The following is a 27330-nucleotide window of genomic DNA, read 5'->3' as shown; positions in this document are numbered from 1 at the left end:
GCTGTCTTGCTTCATTTTTTACATTGCTTTATTTTTTTTTTAATATGAAATTGCAATTTTTGTACAATTCTTCTCTGAGGAGAATCTTTGCAAAGGAAAAAGAGGTTTCAGATAACTTGCATGTAAGACTGAAAACTTCACTTTATTAATTCTCCACATTCACATGTTTTGTTTTCTGTCTGATGAGTTGGTAACAGCAATTTCATTTTATTTTTCTCATTATCATGACCATGTATTTTAATGGTCCTCCTTCTAACTGAGGTAGGTTTCACAAAGAATGGCACCTGATTTCACAGACTGGAGCATCTTTTGCTGCCTGAAGAGCTTTGTCTCTTTGGCTGATCTGGCCTATCACACACTGTTCAGGATGCATCACTGAGGTAAAAATAATAAGATATTGAAACACAGAGCACATCAAACCACATAATGCCTGCATTTATTGGGTCTCTTTGTTATTCTGAATTGGAGAGAGCAAAACAATGTGTTTTTTTCTGGAAGAAATGAGTGATTAGTCAGTGATTCCAGCAGAGGAGAGTCAGCATGGGATGAAATGTGCCATAATTCTAACAGGATGAAGAGTAACTCTGCAATCTGACTTTCAGAATTTTAATTCTGCTAATTAAAAGCCTCTTTTATATAATGCATGTTCCTCTGATCAACATGACTGGTCTAAGTGATAGAGAGATTGGGCAACACCACAATGGAAGTGCTGATGGGGAACATAAAAAAAATCAGGTAAAACTCTGGATAAAACCAAACTTACATTAAATGAATCTGTGAGCAGACTTAAATAAATCTGTGGAATAACTTTCATCCAGAAGTCAGCAAATAAAATTGAAGGCTATCCCTTCAGCTAACACCTCCAGAGTCTCATATCAAGTGGAACTGGTTTAATCAGAGCAATATCCTGTGCTGTTCCCTCTGGGAGAAGGGGATGACAAAGCAGAATAAAGCTGTGGCAGATCAGCTCTGCTTCAGATGGAGGATTTTCAGGGGAAAAAACTCAGAATTAAGCTCTTCTAAAACAGCTCTGGCTGTGGAAGATATGTTGAGTTTCTCTTTGTTTAGCCTTTATTTAACCCTAGTATTTTCACAATAGGACAACAACACCACAGGAGTTTTGCATGGAAAATGGATTTTTTTTGAGTTTTATCTCCCCTTCTCCCCTCCTAAGATCTCCTAAATGGTGTAACATTGTCATGGTCCAGAGAAAATGCAAGAGTTATTCCCGTCCATCCATCCATCCATCCATCCATCCATCCATCCATCCATCCATCCATTCATCCATCCATCCATGTATGTACATATGTATGTGTGGTGTTCCTGGGATAGAGCTGGTGTAACCTGTGGGTCTGGTGTCATTCCATGCTACAACCTGGGGGTTGAGGAAAGGAGAGGGAGAGATTTTGGGAGTTTGCAGAGCAGTTGTAAGGCCAGAAAAGCAATTCTGGCTTTTGGGGCTTTGCAGAAGTTTTGTATCACACATCTTGTCACGTACCCTGGAACTGCCCTGGCTTCTCCAGAAGGCTGAGCTGCTCTGGAAATCTCCCTGAGAAACCCTTCTCAGAAGTTAGGCATTAAGACTTTTCCATTGCTCATGAAATTCACCTTTTCCACACAATCTCTGTGCTCAGGCTGGAGAGCTTTGTGTTTCTTCGTTTTTTGCCTGAGTCTTTGTCTGTGTCCTTGTGAGCTAAATGGCAGCATTTGGCTTCTGGAGAACAGAAACTGGGGCAAACTTTTTCAGTGGTGCTCAGCTCTTGTAAATGTGTTCTCAAAAACACCCTCAGAAAGTGCCTCAAAAGTTGAAGAACCCTGTGGTCACACCTGGGGGAGGGGAGCAGTGACTTTGCAGGTGAGATCCAGCTCTGCTCCCAGGTAATGTGCAAAGTCCTTCTCTGGAAACAACTGGGAGATGCTGGGGAAGTTTTTCTCCAAGAGGAAATGTGTGCATGGACAGGGAGGAGCCAGTGTGGCCCCTGAGGAATCCTTCAGGCTAGAGTGTATGGAAAGTTCATGTACGAATAGAAAAAAACACTACTTTTCAACAATATGCAATTGCCAGCAACTGGAAGGTGCATTTACTCCCCTTGACACATGGAAGAGAAGAGACAAAGATTCCCTGCTCCTAGTGAAGAGGCAGTGACCTTCCAATAAGCCAGTGGAGCATCTCAGCATGGCCATGCCACCATTGTGGGTGTGCTGCCCTTTTGGGGCAGCTCCCCAAGCCACGGGACTGGACAAGCATCTGGACACATGCAGGAATGTTCACGGAGAGCATCCAAACCCCACATGGTTTCCAGACACAAAACCCCTGCGCTCCAGCTTTGTTCTCCTCCAGCAGCTGCTCCTCTGGGAGCAATCTAGTTCCTGAGCTTACTCTCCTTTGCCTGCCCTTAGCACACAGTGCTGGTTTAGATTTATGACTGACATTGGCTAATTAGCACAGTGGTTTAATTGGATGCCAGATTTTCCCTTTCCTTTCTGAAGCTTACCTAGTCCAAATGCTGGATCATGCTGTCTTACAAAGACTTAATTTTAGGCCAGTTTTTTCCTTGGCCTCCACACAACCAGCTACCTGAATTTTTCAGCATTCTGTTTATTTTCTCATTTCAAGGGTCATCAGTGCTCCAAAATGTTTGTCTTGAATGTTGCTGAATTGAACACAATTAAAGAAAATTAAAATATTTACTTAACTCTAAAGAATAATTTGATATTCCAGGTAGACATGTCTCCTTATGAAGCATAGTTTGAACACATTTTTTAACTAATTCAAGTGTTTAGCTAAGTAAGACTGTAAATATTTAAAGATGAGTGTTCTGCCCAGTGCTGCTTTGCAGGTTTAAAGATGGAATTGTTCCCTCAGCTGTTTTATGAAGCTAAACAAAACTTGAGTTCCAAAGTGGTTTTTGCATTTGATTTTTAAAAGATAGCTGCTGAAATAGTGAAAGAATAAGCGAAAGAATATTTTTGGGTTTTTTTCCCTTGTTCAAGAGAGAATTTATCTTCCTATTGATGAATTCTCTCTCTCTCTCTCTCTCTCTTTGTTTTTTTTTTTTTCTTGGAATGGACCTTTAAAGAATACAAATATAGTTGTTTGGTGGATTCAAGGCCAAACAATGTTGGGCAAGTACTACACAGGCACTGAACTCTACTGCAAATTCAGTCTGCCCAGTCCTGTTCTGTTGCAGAAAATAAGAGATGCTAAAAACTTGTTGTCAGTTGTACAAGCCAAAATCTCAATTTAGATGGGTGACAGACTTGTGGAGCCTTCCTTTTGTGGTTGTGCCTTATGGTGAGGCCACACCTTTGGACCTGCAATTCTTACTTAGCAAGCTTCTGGATACTTTGGAGAAATTTCCTGGGGGAAGAACAGAAGAGCCCAAGAAAGGCAAAAAAAAAAAAAAAACCCTAAAAGGTGTAAAGCCAGGGGAAGATGTGGCCACAGTCCGGCATGTGCCCAGAGGCACCAACTCCATAGATCAGATCAGATCACAGAATATTCTGATGGGGGAGAATAGCAGGAAAATGCCCTGGCTGGCCAGAGGAGAAAGATGACACACAGAGGAAAAATTTGGAAAATATTCCTCCTTCGTCTGGGCATGGTGAGAGCTGCCAGTGTCTGTTCCAGTGCAGCTCAGCACATTCCTCTTGCCTCGGTCACTTTGCTCCTGGACTTTTGCTGTGGCTGGAGCCTCATCCACCTGGGAGCAGGAGTCTCAGGGGTGCAGAGGGCCATGGGAAAGAGGGTGTTTGGAAAGCTCCTCAGGAAAAGGAAGCAGGCACCCAGTGTAACAGGGGAGTAGGAATTCATAGGGAAAGCGGTTTGGCACCAGTGACCATGTGCTCTCCTCACCTGGAGGTGTCAAATCTTCCCTGGAAAGGCTCTCAGCAGCCTAACCCAGCTGTGGGGTGCTCAGAAACACCCCACTGGGGTCCACCAAGGCCTCCTTCTCATTCAGGACATCCCAAAAGCCATGATGTTTCCATGGATGTCCCTTTGTGCCTCTGTAGTTGAGGAGAACGACCCTGATCATGGCTTTGGATGTTTCCTCCAAGGAAAGCCATTGGCATGCACACATGGGATTTACTGAGGTCCCTACCAGAGCTGCAGCCCTCCATTTATCCCATTTCTCAAGAGGAGTTTTTGGAGTACCTGTTGCAGCAGGATGCCCAGGATTGCAGCTGCCAGCCTGGGACATGAGCAGGTGAGGGATAAGGAAGACACGCTCCTGCAGTGCTTCAAAGGCAGTTTGATTTTTATTGATTATGAACCTGCTGCCTTGAACTTTTATGAGCCCATCAGAAGTGCAGGGTGAGTTCAGGCTTTGAAGGCAAGTCATCTGGTAAAAACGCCTGTGACACTAAGGCACAGTAAATAATCCTGCAGCAAAACATATTATTAATTTTGCTCTTCCTGGTGCTCTTTTTTTAAACATTTCTTAAAAAGAAACATGTTGTCTCCCAGGAGTTTTGTCTCAGCTGAAGTGCAGTTCTTTGCTATTTTATGATTTAGGCATATCAACATTGATGAATTTTAATAGAGAGACCAAATAAAATTAAAAGTATGTTTGTGGGTGGAACTGATACTTTCAGGAAAAGAAAGATTTTATAGGGTGCTGTGATAATAATGCAGATGGGTATTTAAGTTAATAAACCCTGGATACTGAGATGGATGGAAATACTTTTAAAAGGTGAATTTAAGAACTAATAAGTGTGTTCACAGGGAATGTGGGGTGGCCCCAGCTGGGGCTTCCTCACCCCTGCCCATGGCCCCAGGCTGCCATTTAGGCTCAGCCATTTAGGCTCCAGTTTGAGTTTGATCCCAGGGTTGGAAATTGATTGAGACCCAAATATTCATGGGTTTCTGGGAAATGGCTGGAGAGAACGAAGGATTATGAAGCCCAGTTGTGGCACTGTAAAACCCTGTCTCTGGCACTGCTGGCTGATTTCCTGTGTTGCTCCCAAAGGAGTTCCCAGGCAGATTCCTGGGGGTTGGCTGGGGGATAAGGCCCTTTGTGTTTGGGGTGCTCAGGATGTGGTGGCTGGGGGATCCTAACGAGCTCTGGCTCAGTTAAAGTGGAGAGGAAGTTGGCAAGAATGAGCAACGTCTGGAGAACTTTGATCACCAAAGAAAAATGGAAAAACAGATGAGTTTATGCACAGCTTTTAACGTTCTTTGAACCAAGAATGTTTTCAATGGATATGGGAGATCCTGAGTCCTGTAATTACAGTCCTGCTTCTATACACTATATTTTATAGACTTTACTCTGTAGCCTTAGTTTTAAGTTGTGTTTTCTGGGGGACAGGCTTCTAGATCCTGGAGGAAAGAAGCACATCCTCTAGCTGGGAAGGGTCTTTGGGAGGGATTAAGGGAATGAGCTGTTCCTTCCTGGCCGCAGGCAACAGAGTGAGGAGCTGTGGGTTTAATTTCCAATAGGAAACTCCTATGCCTGTCTCTGATGGAAGCAAAGCATGGGTCTGAGGGTGTGGTATCTCTGAGGTTTTTATGAATAGGTTGGACCAACATCTGTGAAATTATTTGGGTCAAATTGATCATGGCTTGGGGCCGTGGGAGGGAGCACGTCAGGACTCCTTTGAGCTGAGCCTCACTGAGGGAATAAGCACCATTCCCTTTCTTTGGGCATCTTTTCCTCACTTCCAACCAGGACAGCTCTTGCCAGCTCCTTGCTCTCCTCCATGCATAAAAATTTGGCAGATTCCACCCAGCTTGTGTATTTTATTTCATCTGTTTTTGCCCCTCATCAGCTTTCATTAGCAAACACAGGCCCTACAATAGGACATTTCCCTATGATTATGGCTGCAATAGCATAAACCCCCTGGCTTCTAAAATGCAATTTTTTTTTTTTTTATTTTAAAGTGCTCAATGAGTTTTTTAAACACTTGAACCAAATAATGGGAATTCATGGGTATGGAGTTCGTGGACAACTCATGCTCCACAACTCCCTGACAAGAGGGTGCAGCCAAATGGGGTTCAGGATCTCCCAAGGAAAAAGGGACAGGATGAGAGGAAAGGGCCTCAAACTGTGCCAGGTGACAGTCAGATTGGACACTGGGAGGAAATTTTTCATGGAATGGGTGATCAGGCCTTCGAAGGGGCTGCCCAGGGAAGTGTTGGAGTCCCAGTCCCTGGAGGTGTCCCAGGAAGGGCTGGAGGTGGCACTCAGTGCTCTGGGCTGGGGACACGGTGGGGATCAGGCACAGCTTGGACTCGATGACCTGGAGGGCTTTTCCAGCCTTAATGATTTTATGGTTCTGTGACTCCTTCACCCTAGGCAAGCCCTAAGGATCTTTGTGAGAACAGAAGAGGCAGTGAACTTCAGAGCCCCCAGCCTGGGGGCCCCATCTGCTTTGAGGGAATTAGCAAATACCTGGATGCTCAGGTGAGCTTTGTAGATCTGAGCACTCTCAGCTTAGCATAAAAGTGTTCTCTTAGAGGGAAATGTACCTAGGAGAAAGTTGTCATCCCTTTGGTTTGTGGAAAGCAGAGAAGGGATGGTTTGGGGAAAGCAGAACAGGAATGTCATACGTGCGCTGCTGCTGCCTGTGCAGGGGCCCTGTGACTGAAACAGCTCTGGGCTGAGGGAGGAAGCATCTGGGGCTGGCCAGTTCCACCCTACAGCTCACCCATGATGTGTTGGGTTGGTTGTGATGATGAGGGAGGTGATAAAATAGGGATTCTCCCCTGGATTCCTCTGGCTGAAGGTGCTTTGGTCATGGAGTCGCATGTGAGCATCTGTGGGCAAAATAAGTAGGAGAAACTTCCTCTAAAACTGGCAGCATCCAGCCCTCAGCAGAGAGGCTGGGCTCTCTAAAACTCATCCTAGAGAACTCATTTCTAAGTCTGCATGCATTCTTTTAAGGGGAAAAAAACTAAAAAGGAAAGGGAGTTGAGGAAAGCCAGAAACAAAAGTGTGTCTCTTGGAACTTGAGTCTGTGGAAAAATAAAGGGAAAGGGAGAAGGAAATAAATTACTCTGAAGAGGTACAGATGGAAGTATTGACACAAGTGTGCTTTGGTTTCAGCAGGGCTGTAATTTGAGCAAAGGACAGAGCTGGGAAAGTTGGACTAACCCTGAAGTTTGGAAGAGCAGCACCTTCCTGTGACTGCTTATTCTCATTGTCAAAGTGGACCCAAGACAAGCTGACTTTTCTCAGCTGACTTCCCTCCCAAACATTTGCTGGGATTGAGTTTTTCTGGCCATGGATAATTTCTCTTTTTTGGCTCTTTGTATAATACTTTAATTTCCTTTCTTTCCCTGGAGAGGGAAGCAGTGAAAGACTGTGAAATACAATACAGCTCTTAGCTGAACTGATGATCCCAACATGGATTGTAATGATTCAAGCACTAGCAATTAATTTTATACCATTAACCCATTTAGTTAATTATTCAGAGCAAAATTAGAACACGACTTTGCTGTCTGTTCACTGACACAATTTCCCAGTTACCAGCCAGAGCTTTGTACGTGCTCAAATGTGAAATCTCAGCCTTGGCCACCGGGCAGATTTGAGCTGGCGTGGGCTGAGCACCTGAGTCAGCAGTGCTTTGGGGGCTGATGTGCTAAATACAGACAAACCCGAGTGCAGTGGGTTTGCTCTCCATGTGGAGCTGTGTGTTTGCCCCAGTGGGTTTGCTCTCCATGTGGAGCTGTGTGTTTGCCCCAGTGGGTTTGCTCTCCACGTGGAGCTGTGTGTTTGCCCCAGTGGGTTTGCTCTCCATGTGGAGCTGTGTGTTTGCCCCAGTGGGTTTGCTCTCCATGTGGAGCTGTGTGTTTGCCCCAGTGGGTTTGCTCTCCATGTGGAGCTGTGTGTTTGCCCCAGTGGGTTTGCTCTCCATGTGGAGCTGTGTGTTTGCCCCAGTGGGTTTGCTCTCCACGTGGAGCTGTGTGTTTGCCCGGTGGGTTTGCTCTCCATGTGGAGCTGTGTGTTTGCCCCAGTGGGTTTGCTCTCCACGTGGAGCTGTGTGTTTGCCCGGTGGGTTTGCTCTCCATGTGGAGCTGTGTGTTTGCCCCAGTGGGTTTGCTCTCCATGTGGAGCTGTGTGTTTGCCCCAGTGGGTTTGCTCTCCATGTGGAGCTGTGTGTTTGCCCCAGTGGGTTTGCTCTCCACGTGGAGCTGTGTGTTTGCCCCAGTGGGTTTGCTCTCCATGTGGAGCTGTGTGTTTGCCCCAGTGGGTTGGCTCTCCATGTGGAGCTGTGTGTTTGCCCCAGTGGGTTTGCTCTCCATGTGGAGCTGTGTGTTTGCCCGGTGGGTTTGCTCTCCATGTGGAGCTGTGTGTTTGCCCCTGCTGTACCCAGGGAGGGGCAGGAGCTGCCGGCGCTGTCCCTGCCATGCCCGTGTGATCCATCCTGGATCCTGTACATGGCTCTGCCTTTCTTGGGTATTGTGGCCTGGGCTCAACTCTCCGCTAGTGCTCCCCAGTGACACAGGTGTCCTCACATCCAAAAATCCTGCTGGATAGCTCAGGAGGGAAGGGATAGGTGTAAGCCATGAAAGCAGAGCTTGAATCCTGGTTTTCTGTGTGTGGCACTGCAGTTCATCCCCTCACTGCTGGGAATCAGCCTTTAACAGGGGAAAACCACCCTCCTTTGGGGTCAGCGTGCAGGACAGGCTCAGCGTGCTCAACAGGTCCCACTCTCCTCAGCAGCATTTCCTACCACAATCATGAAACTTGGCAGTGGGTCCTAAAGGAACTGAAAGAAAGAACTCTTGTCACTTCTCACTGGAGACTTGCTTTCATCTCCTGGGAGGCCGCCTCTAAAGCAGGCAGTGGCTAAAACAAAAAAAAAGTTCTGGTGTCTTCTTGGTGCTCTGTTAAATTCATTGCACTGAAGAAACTCAATTTTATAATGAAGTGAAGTGATCCCTCATATCCCCTCAAGCAGTGGGTGCCAGAGGAGTGCCTGGCTGAGCTGGAGCTCCTCATCCACTTGGACATCTAAATGTCCATGAGATAAGAAACTCAGTCCTTCTCCCACATGCAAGCCTTGAGCCCTTTGGAAAATACATTATTTTCAAATACAGACTAGGAAATAATAAAACATCCTTCCACCCCAGGTTGCTGCTCTTCTTTTTCATTTTGAAGGGGATGCTCAGTTGTGGACCCTTGGGAGCCCTGTGCTGGGCTTTAGAGCAGTTCACTGAAATTAACCATTTACGGTTGGATTCAAAAGAGGATACTTTGATTACTGAGATAATGAGGAGAATGCTGAACCCTTATCACTGTTGACTGGACCAGGAATTTAGAGGAAATTATTCAACCAGCTTTGGCCTTGAAAAGGATCTGCTTCTCCAGGAGCTTTTTGATAAGAGAAAGGCGATGGTGGGTCCTGTATGGCCCAGCTTGTATATTTAGGTGATTTTAACAGATGTGATAATTGCAGAATTGAGTAAATTTTATGCTTCCTAGAGATCTTAATTTGGAGTAGTTTAGATGGTCAATATTGCTGGAAATCAACCACAGCTCATGCATACTGGTGTAAAAAAGGGGATTTGGTATTTGCCTCAGAAATCTTGAGGATGATTAATCCACCACTGGTAACCAGCACGTGGCACAAATAGAATTAACCCTGGATTTTGAACAGGCTATTCAGTGATGCTGGAATGCCAACATCTCTATATCAGCACATCTACTGCAGCCTTAAGAGGCAAGACTTCACAGGTTTGGGGTGAGATCACGCTTGGAGAGAATTAATTTAGTCTATATTTAGCCATCTGAGAGTCTTGTCTAAACGGGGCTGGTACCACACATCATGAACATCTGTCAGTGTGTGGGGTGATTCACCTGGGAGCACATCCCGCCCTCATCTACAGCCAGGGATGGAGCCAGGCTGACCAAAGTGGTGAACTTTGGCACTGATAAGGTTTGGGGAGCTGACTCACACCCACTGCGTTAGCTGAGTACATTTCCTCCACACGTTTGGTATCTCCAGGTGCCACTTCTGCTGCCAGGGAGTTGATCTGAGGTCTCTGCAAAGCCTCTCTCAGGCAGTCGTAACAGAGATGCACTTTCATTGATTTAAGGCCGCCTGGAATAACTAAACTTGGCTCACTGGAACAAAAACATCTGTTTTGACCAGGGCTTGAACTTTTCCTCTTTCTGGCTGCAGAAATCCCTCTCCCTGTCTGTGGGGCTCCTCCAGGCAAGGAGCTCAGTGCTTTTAATTCCAGACTGGTGGAAGCCCTGTGCTTTTTGCCTCTCTGGCTGGGGGACATGCAGGGGAGCAGCTGGCTTGGGATGGTTCTGTTTGAAACTGCAGGAAGAAAGGGGAAAGGGACAGTAGGAAAAGCAAATGTTGAATATCCAGGGAGATGCTGGGAATGCATTGCCCATGTGTCTGGGAAACAGGGACGCAGACTTTTCTCATTTCACATGTGGGCTGGAACTCCAGAGTCAGGCTCAACATCTGACTCCTGAGCCCTTCCTTTTCTGTGGGCTCGGGTGACTGTGGTGGGTTTCTCTTCTCCCTACCACTTCAGCTGCTTTTTAATTAACTCTCTCAGCAGGAAGCAGGGCTCGAGGCACACAGCTAGCCCAAGGTGCTTTGTGTTTAATGGTTTCAAGTGCAGACACATAAATTAGAAACAAGAGTTAATTAATGATTTCCTGCTGCTCAGACCCTTCCTGATGCCAGCTGTGGCCAGTGGAGAGTGTCCCTCCACCACTCTGGGATGATGCTCCTCTGGGATGCTGTAAGGAAGCCCCACATGCAGCTCATGCCACCAGCTCAGTCCCATTCTATGGCTCTGCATTCCCAGCATGTGTATCACACCTCTGGTAGCTCCCTGGATGTGTGCTCTAGGTGGAGTCTCCAATCACAGGCTAGAAATAAAAATGGAATGAGTTTTTATGGGAAAAAATACAAAGTTTCAGGTACTTTTGGTGGGTCTGTGGGAGTGAGGGAAGGTCCTTTTTCAATCTGACACGAATGCAGGGACTGTCTCATGTGACTCTGCAAACCATGTGTTCCCCTGGTAGCTGGGAAGCAAAGCCATTGAATTACCACCAAATCAGTAAATCTGACCTTTATAAGGTTGGTACAGCTTGGGTTTCTATAGTGATTGTATTTTTTATAGGGTTTGGACAGGTTTCCCTGTGTTCTCAGACCCCAAAGCTTCTGCACCTGTACAAGAAAAACAGTTTGTTTCCATAGCCCAGCTCTAGATCACATTGAGGCAGCCTCAACAATTTGAAGCTTTTTGTTTTTTTTCTTTTCCTTTGTGTGCTTTTTAAAGTCAGGTTGAGTGGGTTGGATTCCTCTGTCCTGGTAGCTACAGAAAATAAAAGTAAAATCTATTTCTGGATCTACCCAAATCAGCTCCTCTTGCACCAGCTTGTTTTGGGCCATAATTATATTTAAGTATTTGCTTTAAAATTAACCCAAAGCCACAAATAAAGTAGACTCCATAACTTCTACCTTCAGCTGGGGGGAGGGGTAGAATCTCCCAAGTAAAACAGAAACTTAAAGTATAACAGTTTGAAACACTAAAGTGCATTGCCAGCTCCCAAATTGCCCTTTCTGTGTCTGCTATTAAGGTACTTAATTTGATGAGCATTGAAAAATCATTTCCTCCTTCTGTGTGCTGCATATTTAATGAACTTTTGTGTTTCTTTTGTCCAAACTCTTCTATGTAAAGTTAGGGATGTCAGGGAAATATAAAATAGCAAATGGTGCTTGACCTCAGATTTTTCTAGGAGAGGAAGTTGATTTATTTGTCTGAAGTTATTATTAGGCTAGCTGGAAATATTTAAGGAGAAATTGCAGATTTTTAAAAGAAATCCTCTTCTAATTATATGAAATAATTGGAAATTTCTCATGTTCCTTTTGCCTGTTTCAGCATTTTTCTTGCTCCTCTATCCCCCATCATTTTACCCCGTGGTTTAATTGGCAGAATCACTCTCAAGAAACAGATGTCAGCACTATGGTAGAAAAAGGTGGTTTCATTAAAAAAACCCCCAAACTTCTATTTTGCAACAAGACAATCCTAAAACTGTTACATGTGATGGAAAATTTCTAGAAGGAGTTGACCTGTAATTTTCCTCCCTGCTCTTTTTTTTATTATCACTTTGAAGTTGAATGAGACTTTAAATAATTTGTACATAATTTTATAATTACTTGTTTCCAGAGCTCTCTAAAATCCCAGGAAGAGGAAAGTAGAGATACAGCACTGACCAGCCTGCAAAATTGGGTTTTGATGTTGACTTTTGGCATGGTTGAGCTGTACTGGATTGAAGTTGTGCTTGTGGGTGTAAAATGGAAAATCATCTATCAGTACAAATATTTTTTGACCTGGGTTACATGAATTCTTGGTCAGATTTGAATCCATCCAGCTTGTTAAATAAATACAGGTGAGAAACTTAACCCTGCCCTGAGTTACAGAAGGAAAGGTGACAGGTAAATAAAAGGAGGTTATAGTTCACGTTGGTTTGCTGCTTTCCCATGACAGATTTGAGGTCATATTAAGGAGCATTTTAGCACCTGCTGGCACCTAGGGTTATTCCATATATGTGTTTTTATTCAAATAGATGATGAACAGTGAAGCAAATCTCTCTCTTTCACTTTTCTGAGGGCAGGCAGATCTCAATGCTGCATAAATTTCAGTGCCTGTGAGTCAGGCATAGTCAGATATAGCAGGAATGTTGCACACAACTTGCTAATGAATTTTTTCATTAAGAAAAAAGTTAATATTTTGTCTGTTTGTTTCTTTGGGGTTTTCTTCAGATTTCCTGGGGCTTTTGCATGTTTTCTTTAGTGTCAGGGTTCTGGCTTATGTTTTAAAAAGTTTTTATCTTCTGAGAGGATTTGAAAAGAAACCACATCCTGTTTTCTCTTCTTCCTTATCCATCAGAAATACAAGTTGGGCTGTTCCCAGCTGCTTTTTGGATTCTGCAGAGCTGTTCAACACAGATTTCCTATCACAGGGCATGCAGCTCCCTCCTCTCTGATTTTGGTTTTCATTCAGCACAAGGCAGTTGTGGAAACAAACCCTTTTATCTAGATCTTCAGAAGTAGTGTGTTCACTTTCAGATTTGGAAGAAAACCTAGAAAAGTTTTGAAGACTGTAGTTGAAGAAAGAAGGAAGGCATCCAAGATGATCCCAACAAAAGAAATCCATCATGGAGAAGGGAGACATGATGTTGAGCTCCCCACACCCAAAAGAATCCAGGAAAATATGTCATTTCTGAGGGACTCATGGCTAAAGCAGCCAGGGTTTTGGTATAAACCCACCTGGTTACCTGCCCTTGGGAGAGGGAGTCACTGGGAATCCCAGTGACCAGAGCAGGTTTTGGGAAAGCTGTCTTGGCAATGACTGGGAGGCTGGAACCATCCTGCCTTCCAGTCTGACCAGCTGGGTGGCCAGTTCTCAGAAGAGAGCCAGAACTGGACAGGTTAGAACAGCCAATTCTCAGAAGAGAGCCAGAACTGGGCCAGTCAGGGTGTCCAGCTTCCAGAAGAGAGCTCGTGGTGGTGCCTGAAAATAATTGTGTGGTCTTGTTCCCTTCTATGGCTTTCCAAGACCAGGGATCAGACAGCCTGATCAGAACTTTGGTGCAGGGAGTTTTGTATGGATTTGGACAATGAAGCTGTGTGACAGTGCAGGGAGCTTGGTGTGGATTTGGAAGGTGTGTGACCAGTCAGTGTCCGTGTAAGTGTGACAGGTGTTTCATGTCCCACGAGCCTTTCCCATGCTTTCCCCATGCAGAAGACCTTGCGGATTTAAGGCTTTTCCAGGCTGAGCCAGGAAAGACCACTCAGGGGTGGGATCTGTTGACCTTTCTCCATTTGCATTTTCAGCATCCCAGAAGCCACTTTGAGTCACTGTGTAAATCCAGGACAGGTTGAACGATGCAGGGCTGAGGAGGTGCCGTTGGGACAGCCAGACAATCCTGTCTGGATTAACCGCTGGATGTCTCAGAAGCACTGGAGTTTTTCCCTCAGCACACACAGCTCATGGAGAATGTGAATCAAATCACACAATTAGACAGGTCTGCAGGGTTCCATTGATCTGGCCACTGAGAAACTGAGTTATCCTCCTGATATTTATGGTTTCTCTTCCAAGCACAATGGGAGATGCTGGTGTCTGCAGCTGGAGGATGGGAGTTGCAGGGTAAATCTCAAGGCTGAGTGTGGTCTCTGCACCTGATCATTCTACCCCCAAACCAATACTATGAAAGGGAGTTAAGAACTTCAGCTGTTCCATCTCATTAAGAAAATTTACTGACCACAAATTCCACTCAGAGCAGTCTGGGTCTGCAAATACTTTTACTATAAATATTGAGGGTTTTCCATATGTGTCCATGTTTTCATGTTTGACCTTTACAGTGAAGGACTGAATTGAAAAGATTCTTTCAAAATAATTACTAATAGTCAATTAGACCTATGTACATAAAAATCTTAGCTATACAAATAATTGCAATGAAAGATAAATTTATTTGTAGCTGCTGGTTATAGAAGCACCAAAAAAATTATTTTCTCTTCTCTGAGAGGGTAAAAATGAGTAGAAATAGGTTTGACCTGTAAGAGCACCTGCTTGAGGAACTGAGGCTGTTTCAGATGTATAGAGATAAAAGCAGACAACCCAGATTGCTGCTGAGTTTGGAAAGTAAAAGTCATGAAAAGGTGACTTTCCTCCTCCTATGCTTCCAGTCCTGAAAGGAAGGTGAATGTCTGGTCAAGGAGGTGGAAAACCTGTGCTGCATTTGTCGTGGAGGACTGGCAGTGCAATGGTCCCATTCCAGAGTTAAATTTCTTTCCATATTGTGCTTCATAAAGATGTAAATGCTCCTTTGGTTTGGCTGGTTCATATTCTCTAACTTTGCCTTCAAGCTCCCTATTTCAATCTGTTTCAAACTGAAGAGGGAACCCAAAGATCATTCATGTGTTTACTAACTTCCTTCCCCAGCCACTGTAGTGTCAGAAACAGGGAGCTGTTGATGATTGAGATCCATATTTGGCTGTTAATTTTTGAGCCAAACTCTTCATTATTGTGTTTTATGAGTTGTCACTTCTTGATGTGTGTGTATATTTGAGTGCGCTCCATGCTCAGATTGGAGGTTAAAATCCTACTTGTCAGAGATCACAGCCAAAAAACTCTAAAAACCCACAGTGATTCAACATATCATAGAATCCAGACTAATTTGAGTTGGAAAGGATCTAAAAACTCATCCAATACCCCCCCTCCCCAGCCCTAGCCCACCTTCCACTAGCCCAGGTTGCTCCAAACCTTGTCCAGCCTGGCCTTGGACACTTCCAGGGATCTGGGGCAGCCACAGCTTCTCTGGGCACCCTGTGCCAGGGCCTGCCCACCCTCACAGGGAACAATTCCCTTCCAATAGCCCACCCAAACCTGCCCTCTGGCAATGGGAAGCCATTCCCCCTTGTCCTGTCACCTCTCCCTGGAGTCTTCTCTTCTCCAGCCTGGACACCCCCAGTTCTCCAGCCTGGCTCCAGAGCAGAGGGGCTCCAGCCCTCAGATCACATCTTGATTTTGAAAAGTCCTCAATCTAGTTTTTAATCTCAATGTTACCAGGAGGGCAGAAGCCCAAACACCACACCACAGCATAACTTCTGTTTCAGAGTTCAGCCTCAGTGAAAGCTTTTAAAGACCTTTCTTATAAAGGGACCTCTTTCTTATTGGAAAAGATTTGCATGAACTGCAGCAGTTCCCAACAATTATCCTCCACTTGAAGACAATGTTTTTCCCCTTCTCCTTGACAACATGTCATCCAAGGTGTATCCATGTCCCTACCGTGGTATTTACAGCAAACTTCCAGGAGTTTGGGGTTACACGCGAGGATTGTGACGTCAGTATCTTACATGAGGTTTTGTGGTGACAGTCGTGTGCAAGAATTTTTCTCCTGTGAAAAGTGTTTGCAAATTAGGGAGAAAAGGGTGGAACTTCATGTTCCCAGCAAGGACTGTTCCTGTGCTGCCCATACAAGGGGATGAGCAGTTTGGAGATTCCCGTTCCCAGTGGGAGAGGAAGGGGATCAGCACATCTCCTCTTGGTAACTTCCACTGAGCCAGTGCCAAAGGCTTCATGTTGATTGATGCACAAAAAGCACCACTTCAGCTGCATCAGCTTTTGGGGAATGATTCTCTGAAGCATGGAAAATTTCCAGGGTGCATCCAGGGTCTCAGCACAGCAGCTCCTGCTGTGGCCAGCTGGGCCATAGGGTCACTGCCTGGGAGACAAGCTCAGCCATGCCAGAGGTGTCCAGCAGGCTTGTCCTTGGGACATGCTTTACCTTGGTGATCTCTCAAACACAAGGTAAAGGAGATTTTTCTGGGAAGTCTCACCCACCAAATAACCTTTGTAATATGTCTTGGTGTTCACTTTTCCAGGAAATATGTGATCATTTCAACTTTAAAGGTCCTGTAGGAGGTTGATCTGAGGATTTGTGTCAAAAACAGCTCTCCAGGTGAGTCTCCCAATGTCCCATGTTAGTCTGTGGCTTTTTCTGCCAGGATCCATCTAGGATGCCCTCCTGGAGGCCTCTGTTTGTTAGACATGGATGCTGTGACATCCACCATATGTGAGTCAGAGTCACAGTTGTGGAATAACAGAATATCCTGAGAGGGAAGGGACCTACCAGGATCATGGATCCAGCTTCTGGCCCTGCCCAGACACCCAACAATCCCACCCTGTGCATCCCTGGGAGTGTTGTCCAAACACTCCTGAAGCTCTGGCAGCCTTGGAGACGTGCCCATTCCCTGGGGAGCCTGGGCAGTGCCCCAGCACCGTCTGGGGGAAGAACCTTTTCCTGAGATCCAACCCTAAACCTCCCTGGCACAGCTGCAGCCATTCCCTGGGTCCTGTCCTTGCCCCAGGGAGACTGGAGGTGTCCCTTGGGAGAAGCTGCAGCCTCCAGTGAACTCAGCCCTGTCTCCTCTCTCCAGGCTGGTTGGTGTTGGTGTCAGTGCTGGTTCCTCTGTCTCACCATGGTGCTCCCTGCCCAGCTAAGCCTGACAGCCCCCACTCTCCTGACCCCTCTCCCTACACAGTACGTTAAAGGGTGAATGAAAGCAGCTGTTTTCTCTCCTTACTGGGAGTCAGGAGAGCTTGGAACACCCAGGCAGCCCAGGGAGTGCCCCTGTGGATGTGCAGGCACAGAGCAGTGCTTGTGCAGATCAGTGATCGTGCACTGCCAATGTGTGCAAGGTTCAGGCATCTTGCATCAGCCCCTTGGCTGGCTAAAAAAACCCTCTCCAGGAAACTCAGGGGTTCCCCTTTTCCTAGTCATGGCTCTCATGCAGCCAGTCTGTCCAGGAACTGTTTATATTTCCCTGAATAATAAAAATACCACCTTTAACTCCTGTTTGAAGCGAGCAGGGATGATGAATGGAGCTTCCGCTCTTCTTCTAAAATCCCACTAAAATTTGCATCAGCTGGGTGATTTTGGGAAGCTTTCCCTTGCCTGTCCCACGGTCCCAGACACAGGAAATGGGCAGATATTTGCTGTTGCTTCCCGTAACCTGCTGGATGAAGAGAATAGGTTAACTCTGTGCAATGGCAAATGGTATATAACACAGTGAGAGGGCTGGGGGACTTCAAACCCTCTTGGTCATCTAGTGATTTCCTTTCAGAGGGCTGGTTGGCTCCTTTATATCCAGATTTACAGTTGGGGATTTTTAAAAACTGGCCCTAACTTGCATTAAGAAACAGAGAAGGTTTTCATAAAACTAGTCTTTTTCTGATTCTTTCTATATAAAGTATTTGAAAAATTTAAGTGACACAGCCTTGGTCAAGCATTAATGTATTTGTCAAGCACCAGCAATTAGGTACAAAAACTGCTCAAAAGATCCAAATCACTTGCATTTCCCTACACTGACTGCTCTGGTTCAGGACAGAGCCAGAGGAAATGGTTTTATTGCACTTTTACTGGTGTGTAGAACTCTCTGTGCAACTTCAACACTTGATATGAATAATTTGAGTGAAATACAGATATTAGGGAAGGAGAGCCTTTAATGCCTCTAGGAACAGCCTTATCCACTGACCTTACTAAGTCATATGAAGGGAGAGATTTGGAGTTTATGAAATCCTTCTGTCTTATCAAAGTTGCAGAAAAGCCAAATAAGTGCAATTGCTGGGTTCAGAACGGCGAGTTCATCAACAAGGAAACACTTCTAGCACTTTATAGAAAGGATCTGAGTGGAAAGGCAGAGTGAGGGGTGTGATACAAACCAGTGCAGTGAATAGCTTGTTCTCCTGAGTAACTTGAGCTTGATAACAACCCCATGTGGGCTTGATAGGAGAGCTCGTGAGCCGTGGTGGAGCTGGAATCAAGTTTCATCAAGTTCTTCTGGTCTGTCTGTTCTGAGCCTATAACCTCACTCAAGGGAGCTTTTCCTAGCAAAGAAAAAGGATGCAAAAGTTTCTGGGCCCCCACAATACTTGTGGGTGTAGTGTGGGCAGCCCTTCACAAAATGTGTCTGCAGCAGGTGGGGGAGCTCAGTGAGTGCAAACACTTTTCCAACACCCACTGGAACCAACTTGATGTCTCAGACACCCATGTCACTCTTTGGGGCAGATTTCTCCAGGCTTTTGCTTCTGTTGGTCAAAAATGCCTCTGCTGTTGGCTGCTGAGGTGGATCATATGTACTTTCCACATGGGCATTGCTGCAGGAATCCAGTGACTGCAATTCCTTCCCTGCTGATGTCAGGGATCTACATACAGGTGCCAGAGTTTAGCATGGTGTGCAGAAAATGAGGATTCCTCAAGCATTGAACCAAAATATTTACTTTTCTCTCCATGGATTTAGCTATTGCAAAGCCAATGTCTATCAGCAAATCATGAGGACTAAAGGAGCAGAGCAACCTGGAAGTTATCATTGGATGTGTTGAGACCACATAATGTCCCTGCCATGGGACCTTTGGAAATGGTCAACATGGGGCTGCTTCTTCTACTCTGAGAGACCGGAGGAACTTTTTGGATTGCAGTTTCAGCTTTTTTTTTTTTTCCTCTCCATGGGCTTTAAGAGTTTCCCAGATCCTGTTCATGTACAAAACTAGTTACAGCAATGGAAATGCGGGTCACTGTTTGGATCAGAGCTGAAAAGCAGAATCTGACCTTTATACAGCTATTTTTTCCCTCAATTGCATAGAAAATGGATGCATAATTAACAGACCACTAATAACTGTGTGACCAACACTGGTATTGCAGCATAGGTTAACACATCCAACCAGTGACCATGTCTGGTCATGGGAAAGGGCTGTAAATCCACGAAAAACGGTGTTTCATTCATGGAAGCTGAGAGGACGGACGGTGCGTAACTCCTCGTAAGTCTGTGGTTGTGTAAGCGTGAGGAAGTTGCTGGTGTGGTCAGCCTGAGGATCCTGCTCCCGGATCATATATCCTGCAGGGAAATGGCTTTGCACAAGTGCAGGAAGTCAGTTGTGTCAAAGATTGGTGACACACTGTGAGGGCTGAGTGATGGATGCACACGGGGCACCCTGTCCATGCCATGGGGTCACAGGATCACTGGGCCTGGAGGTGACCTCAGGAGGTCCCTGTCCAACCCCGCTCAAAGCAGGTCAGATCTGAGTCACTCAGGGGTGGCAGCAGCAGGATCTTGAGAGCCTCCATGGATGGAACTGGCCCTGGGAGCACATTGTACCTTCCTCCTGCCTGGAATGAGCAGTGAGGGTCAGCCCTCATGTCCAAATGCCCAATCCTAATCAATTCCTGGGCTGATAATCCTGCCCAGCCTGGGGAGCCTCAAAACCATCTGAGGTCTGGGCCTTAAATGCACTGCTGTTACTCTGCTTGTCTCTTAGGCAGAGAGAATAGATTCCAACAAAACTAAAACGACATTAAAATGTTCTGTGTTTGACCAGCAATAGCAAGAATCCCCCATCAAAGACAATTCCAGCCAGGCCCCGGTGAGCTCACAGATGGTTGGGAGTTGAGGTGAGAAGAGTGCCAGGATCTGCTTTAAGGAGATGACTTCCCTCTCTGTACCAGGCAGTAGGAATTATAGGAACTTTTCCTTCTTGAGACAACAGTCCTTTTCCCCTCTATGTTTCTTTTCAAAACTCTGTACAGTTTGTTACAAGGAGGCTGCACATTCATAGGCTGCATTGCATAATTCCTATTGTCCTTGCTAAAGTCTTAAAGGAAAATCACTTGAATTAAATATTTTTCCCCTTGCCCCAGGCAGGATGTAAATGAAAACAGATTCCTTAAACCATGGATGGCCAAAGTATTTTTATTTACTTTTTTTATGGCCGGTTTAATTGTTGTAAGTGACTGGTCAAGGGATTAAATGAAATCCACCTGTTTTCAGTGCTGCTTGTGGAATTATTATGTATGAAGAATGTTTTTATGCACGTTATAAACAAAATGGGATTGATTTACAACAACTACTGTAACAGGAAGCATTACAGAATGAAATGAATTGCAACATAACACGCAATTGCTGAAGGCAATGAAATTAAAGTAAAATTCATTCTTCTCATTGCAACTTTTTACAGTGCTGTCATTGCTTAAGAAAATTGTGAAATAGTGGGAGAAGTTTCAGGTCTGTTTGAATCTTTGAATGTGTTCAAACTGACTTAGAGGAAATTTAGGTTCAATACGTGGAAGGAATTGTTCCCTGTGAGGGTGGGGAGGCCCTGGCACAGGGTGCCCAGAGAAGCTGTGGCTGCCCTTGAATCCCTGGAAGTGTCCGAGGCCAGGCTGGACAGGGCTTGGAGCAACCTGGGCTAGTGGAAGGTGTCCCTGCCCATGGCATGGGGTGGAACTGCATGAGTTTTTTAAGGTCCCTTCCAACCCAAACCATTCGGGGACCCCATTATGTGATTTACTTTCCCCACCCTCCTTTATCTTTTTGCAGCAAACAGACCCCAGGAACAACATTTACCTTTTCCATCCCCTGGGCCCTTCCCTGATCTCCATGACCTTTCAGAGGTGATGGACAGGTCTTGCAAGGACTCCAGCCAGCACACTGGTCACCACTGGATGCCACCCATCAGATCTCATGGACTTTAAGGGAGAAGGTTTCTTGAGAGACCTTGAGTCAATTCCCTTCCAGCACTGGTGGATCCCCTCCTCCTTGAGCCCCATCTGTAAGCTCTGGAGCCTGGAGACCTTCCTGGTGAACAGTGATGCAAAACCTTATTCCCACCTGCATCAACAATCACTAAATCCTCTGCCCCACTCAGACACATTTTCCTTGTCCAGCTATACTGCCCATGTAGGTTTAGAAACTCTTCTTGCTGCCCTTGACCCAGTCCATTGAGCTGTGGCCTTCCTGATGGCACCCCTGCATGCCTGGGCCATGTGTCCTTTCTTTGCAGACTGTCCCTGCTCCCAGCTCTGTGTGCTCCCTCCTCAGTCTGGATCTCAGTGTAGACCAGGCTGCCAGGAACTTCCACATCCCCAGACCAGATTTCCTATTTTTGTAAGAACTCACTTTCAGTTTTGAACAGAGAAAATGTCTCAAGGCAGAGATTTCCTTCTCTCTTTAGACCTAAAAGCACATTGTGACACTTGATTTTCTGCTTTCTCATTGTACTGGGGGAGCTTCAACTCCAGCTACTGCTTCAGCTTCATCTACTGTGTCTTCAGTTTCTCACCTGGCTATTAACCCTGTCAAATAATCAAGATGGTATTTGGATGAATGTTCTCTTGCAAGTGGTGCTACTGAATCAGAAATTGCCAGGTGAGAGTATTTAGAGCTGCCATGAATGTTTATAGAAGTGAAGAAGCCTAAGAAACTTTGCTTACACATTAATTTTTTTAAAGTGTTTATTCTAGAAGGCAGGGTTTCATCTGATTATATGATGCTGTTGATATTCTGCAGGCCTGGGCAGATCCCTGGACATTTTTGCTGTGACTATGGTGACATTTACATGCCAAGTTTAAGGGGAAATTAGTGACATAGACTCATTTATTTGTATACATTCTCATCTAATGGATTAATCCATGTTTACATACCTGCTGTGTGAGCCACCTGGTAAACACCGAAACCTGAGAAGAGCACAAGATATTGGTCCATGGCTTTGCAGAGTTCCTTCTCAAAGTAAACAGGCCTGTGCTGCTGCTTGGTGCCCAACAGTTTGATTTCCATTGTATGGAAATGAAGCCTGGCTAAGAAGGAGGTGCTCAAGCACCAAAAAGATTAAAGGATTAAAGAATTTTCTGTGCTTTGTTGCCTTCCCTCTCTAAAGAGAGGCACTTCCTATAAATATTTGTTTCTAGTTCCTACAATTTTTGAGTATATGGCCCTTGGACAGATGATTCATATGTTTTCATATACTTCTAGGCACATATTTATTATCTCCTCAGATATAGAGAACTGAATTAGTTGATTAATTAATAAAAAAGCTATGGCTGCCTCATTCCTGGAAGTGTTCAAGACCGGGTTGAAAAAGGCTTGGAGCAACCTGGTATTCCTGCCCATGGCAGAGGGAGGAACTACATGAGCTTTAAGGTAATTCCAACTCAAACCAGCCTGGGATTCTGTGATTTGTGAGTGAGCACATGAGTGCGAATAGGAATTTAAATTGAGTCATTTTTTTTTTGTAACAGGTCTTGTTATGAGAGAGTGTAGAGCTGCATCACTGGTACATGACCAAAGAAAAAATATGATGAAATCCATCAACAGCTGCTGAAATCCATCCCAGCCACTCTTATTTCATTATTCCTGATGGTGGCATTTATGAAAGCTCTTTTTAGAGAATTTCTACTCAATGAGAACTCTTGAAAGCCTATTTTTCTTTGAATTGCAACAAACCCATGCTGAAAATGTTGGAATTCCCTGCAAATTGGAAGAGCTGTTGTTGATGTGCCATGTGTGTGTAGTGGGTCTAGTGCTGGCCAAATCCCAGTGCACCCACTAGAATTATTTACTGACAACAGTCACCACAGGACAGCGTCCCACGTCCTTTTCTTTACGTGTCTTCACCCTTTCCTTTTTCCTGATTCATGAGAGAATTGGTGTTCGTAGGTTCATTTGTTCTCAAGTTCTATCAACTGAAACAGTTTTTACAGAGTTCTGCTGAAAGATTGATCTCATCTAGGCTCTGCACTGGGGAAATCGCTCACCGTGCCTCTCTGTTGGGCACATGGTCTGCGCCGACACTGTGCGAGTCGCGCTGACTGCCGGCGCCACCCCAAGCCTTCTCTTCATGTGGGGCACCGATAAAAAGAAAAGCTGCTGCCACTGACTTTGTCTTTCTGTCTGCAGCATGGCTGGCTAAAAGCAGCTGAGCAAACAAAGTTCATTGCGAGCCATGCCGAGACAGCCATGACCACGCGGCGCTGCCCCGGCCGTGCCAATTTTGGCCGACGAGTCCAGGCCACGTGGCCACTCCCAGCCTCATGGCTGCCTCCATCGCCGGCTGCGGGGCCACTCCCAGCGCTGGCCCCAGCCACATGGTTGCTCCTGGCATTGGGATGGACCCTGGCAGCATGGCCCGGCAGAGCCGCCGGAATTAAAAAAAGGACTGGCGGGCTCTGCCAGGAAGGGGCCTGGCCCTGCTGGGAAGGGGCCCCAGCCGCTCCACCAGGACAGGGCCCATTGGGCTCTCTGGGAAGGGGCCAGTGCCACAGCAGGGCTGTGACCACGTGGGGCCAGCCCAGCCAGTGCCCACTTACCTGTTCCAAGGCTGGAAGCAGGAGAGAGCTTCCCAGGGTTTGTTCGTTTTCATGTGTGCCTTCAAAGAGGCATGTCCAGCTTTCTTAAGTGGTTTAACCATGTGTCAATAGTCAGAACCAGCCAGCTGCTTGGTTCTGTTGGATCCAGAGGAAGTTGTTAGCAGTCCTCACGGAGAATCACTTCCATAACTGATGGATTTTCTCTTTAAAAACCAAGCTATGTTAAACCACTAGAGTGTGACTTTTTTCTCAGCCATGCAACAGGAATGAGTCAGTAATGTGGACAACAACAGAGAAACAAAAGCAAGTGATGTGAAAGATCTTACTTCACTGGTAGATATGTGTGTGTGTGTGTGTGTGTGTGTGTGGTGAGGTATTGGTCATTTTTCCAACTCAGGAACCAGTAATTTGTTTCAAAGGTTTTCTCTATTTCATGCCCTTCATGGAGATGACTCAGATGAGAAATTTTCTGAAATTTCCCTTGGCAGGTTATTACACAGTTTTATAGCCTACCAGCATGAACAATACTTTTGTGAAGATGCTAAGCCCTTAAAAATATGGATTTGTGGAAGTTTTGTGAGCTAATGTGGGTTCTGCAATAGCGTGATGGCATAAATGGAATTTTCTTGGAATATAGTCTTGGGGCTGCTCCCATCCAAGGAGGGGCTGTTTGGACAAAAGCAGAGAAGTGTCCTTGCAGAAGGAAAGCTGTGCACAGCACCAGTGTGGTGATGGTGTCAGTGTTCATGTCGCTGCCTTGGAAAAAGCTTTTAGGAGGCCAGAGTAGCTGAGGCTGCAGACACTTAAATTTGTTGGTCCTCTACCTATGGCAGCAATTCTTATTTGCAGGGTTTTTCCTGTGCCTTCAGCCCAGGCCCAAAGCATAAGGGTGACCATACTGACTTACATTTATTTATTGTTACTAATTAATGAATGGCCCTTCTTCCATTAATCCAACTAGTTATTACATACTTTGGGCTTTGCCATTGCACCAAACTGTTGTGCAGCTTTACAAGTTGTGTGGAAAATGTCAGCCTTTTGTTTAAGAATTGCATCAGGTGAGCTGAATAGGCCTCAAGCTGGGTTAGGAGAAGCAGTGACTACTCCAGTGCCAGTCACCTTCCAAATGCCACCTGCTCATGTCTGCGTCATGGGTGAAGCTCTGGGCTGACTCCAGAGGTGACCTGCTTTGAGCTACAGGTTGGACCAGGGACTTCCTGTGGTCCCTTCCAGATTGAGTTTTCCTAGAAGCCAGTTTCTCCCTCCAGCTCTCTTCCAAAAAATACAATATATAATATATAATATATAATATATAATATATAATAATATATAATCACAGAATGGCACATTTCCCACTAACTTTATTATCACAAATATTCTGAGTTGGAAGGGACGCACAAGGATCATCAAGTCCAACTCTTCAGTGAATGCCTGCACAGATCTACCTCAAAACCCTGGTGTTATCAGCACCATGCTCTGACCAACTGAGCTAATCTAATCTAATCTAATCTAATCTATATATCCAAGTGTCTCAGGTCCTGGCATGACTTTGTCCATGGTACTTGTCTTCCACACAGATCTTTGTCTACCTCCGCAGGTTGGCCAGCAGCCAACATCGAGATTGCGTCTCCTCAGGTGACAACCTGAGTTTTTTGTCATATTTCTGCCAGGCATACAAGGCAGAACTGATTAGGAAAATTAATTCTGTTGCAAAAACTTTGCCTTGAAGGATTGTTCTGTCCTGAGAGCATTTCTTCACGTAGACAGTGCTCATGAAGACAAGGAACCTGGAGAGCTGCACACGTGTCCTGGTGCCTGGGAGTAAATTACCTCAGGTCTCCATTGACTTCTCCTGATGATCCTGAAAGGCATTTTTCTCCTCTATCATCTGTTTCAAGAGTTAGCCAGTCCTTGGTATTTCCTTTAGGGATTTAATCTCATGGAGAAGCAGTTATAGATTATTTCATTTCAGCCTGTGGGATGAACACACAGATGCTGCACTAATACCCCTGAAATAAGGTTTTCCAGCAGGAATGAGAGCAGGAATACTTGAACAGGCTTCAGGCTTTGGATCCAGACTTGCCTCATTGTGCTAAACTTGCTTACGCACACCTAAGCTGTCTGCTGGACAGCCCGGCTGTCTGCTTCTGGTCAAAGAAAGATTTGGGGTTGATGATTCACAGCAGGCAGAGAAATCGGTTGTGAAGGTGAAGCTTCTCTTAATTCCGGCTATTGATGTACGCAATCCATTGACTCAAAACAGGTCAGGAGCAATGGATGACATTTACATGTGTAATTACATTATACACATAATCCACTGCTCTCAGAAACCTTTCAGGTGGTATTGTTAGCAGTCCTTTGTTTGGATTTAAACAGCGTTTATAGCATGTCCATACTCTCTATGATACATAGTGTTACTGCACTCCTCATTTAGAGTACTTCAGGTGGGGTGGTAATGGGTAAAGCAGATAAATCACATTTTGCCACGCAGCTATGATCAGCTGGGGTCACTACAGGCTTTCATTTTCTTGGGCGGAAGGAAAATCCTTGTGTGGAGTGTGAGCTGGGTCTGGGTGTGCTGTGCTAGCACCACGTCACCGCAAGCAGAGCAGCACATGGAAAACCCATCTGTCTGCATCCCTGCCTTTCCCAGGAACTCACACTTCTTCACCAGCCAGCGCCAGGCAATGTCAGAGTCCAGGAATTAAAAAAAAAAAAGGCGACAAAAGAAATCATTGGTGCTGTTCCAAAGCGCTGGAACAAGAGTTGTGTTACGCCATTCCTCCGGAGCTGGACAAAGAGGGATGGGGCTGCGAGAAGCTTTCCAAGCACTGTGATACAACTCCTGGCTCTCTAAGCCTTTCACAAGGTCTTCCTAACCTCGATCTCGTAGTGTTTTGGCTGCAGACCGGAGCGATTTCACTTTATTGGGATTCTCTCAGTAGTTCTGGCTTGCAATGAGGTGATTATGCTCTTCTTCTTTATTCACCCCATAAAGTATTTCACTCTGGGTACTTTCTCCCTGCATGAGTGACAGCATGAGAGCACATAAACAGTTTCTGCCTTCATAATTTTAATCTTTTTTTTGTTATTCTATGCATTCAAATCTCTCTAAAAACCAGGAAAGTTACAACTCCATATTATGTAGAATCACAGAATTGCAGAATATCCTGAGTTGGAAGGGACCCAAAAAGCTCATAGAAGCCCAGCTTTGATGTAATTCAATGTAATATAAGGAGGACCCATTAAATTTTCATTCTATTATGTCCCTACCAAGTGTCCCAGTCCATATTTCTCCCTCCTCTGCTTTAGTGTAAATCACAGATTATTTAGGCAGCTATAGGGAGCTTTATGATTTCAGACGATTTCAGAACATTTTCCAAAAATTGAAAGGTTTTGCACATCCAAGTTGGTCTGAATCATCCTCTGTAGGTGCACAGCTCTGTCCACTGACTACACTGGGGAGAAAAGGCTCTTTTTTTGTCTTCTGAGTCACAGCTCAGTCAGCTTTGCAAAGCACCCGGAGAAGGATCAGACAGGAGGTGGGCCGTGGGTTTGCTCCTTCCTCAGGGGGAAGAAATTCCTGGGACTTGTCAAAAGGAGTAAAATCTGACAGACAAATCTCTCTGGGAGAGCCACCAGAAACAAGGGCTGTTCTGTAAAAGGGAAAGGAAAAGAAAAGAGCAAGGAAGAGCTGGAAAGCAGAGGC

At 45.3% G+C, this 27330-nt stretch overlaps 2 long non-coding RNA genes across 6 annotated transcripts in view; one reads left to right on the top strand and one right to left on the bottom strand.

The window, feature by feature from the left end:
* The window catches only part of LOC137479177 (uncharacterized), a 31602-nt gene extending 31219 nt beyond the window's left edge, over positions 1-383 (top strand). Inside the window, exon 3 of the long non-coding RNA XR_011002019.1 lies at positions 266-383. This is a non-coding gene — a long non-coding RNA (uncharacterized lncRNA). The remainder of the gene's footprint in view (positions 1-265) is intronic.
* Positions 192-23039, bottom strand: LOC137479176 (uncharacterized). 5 transcript variants are annotated; one of them, XR_011002015.1, is made up of 3 exons: positions 18019-23039; positions 17328-17496; positions 192-375 (listed from the first exon to the last, which is right to left on the bottom strand). It is a non-coding gene; the product is annotated as an uncharacterized lncRNA (long non-coding RNA). The 5 variants fall into 5 exon arrangements; XR_011002017.1 differs by having other exon boundaries at positions 17328-17499; positions 18206-23039; XR_011002014.1 differs by having other exon boundaries at positions 18206-23039.
* Positions 23040-27330: the final 4291 nt, after the last annotated feature.

This window comes from Anomalospiza imberbis, chromosome 9 (assembly GCF_031753505.1).
Source record: "Anomalospiza imberbis isolate Cuckoo-Finch-1a 21T00152 chromosome 9, ASM3175350v1, whole genome shotgun sequence".
Lineage (NCBI taxonomy): Eukaryota > Metazoa > Chordata > Aves > Passeriformes > Viduidae > Anomalospiza > Anomalospiza imberbis.
Note: the sequence above shows the minus strand (reverse complement) of the source record. Positions and strands in the feature narration are given on the sequence as shown.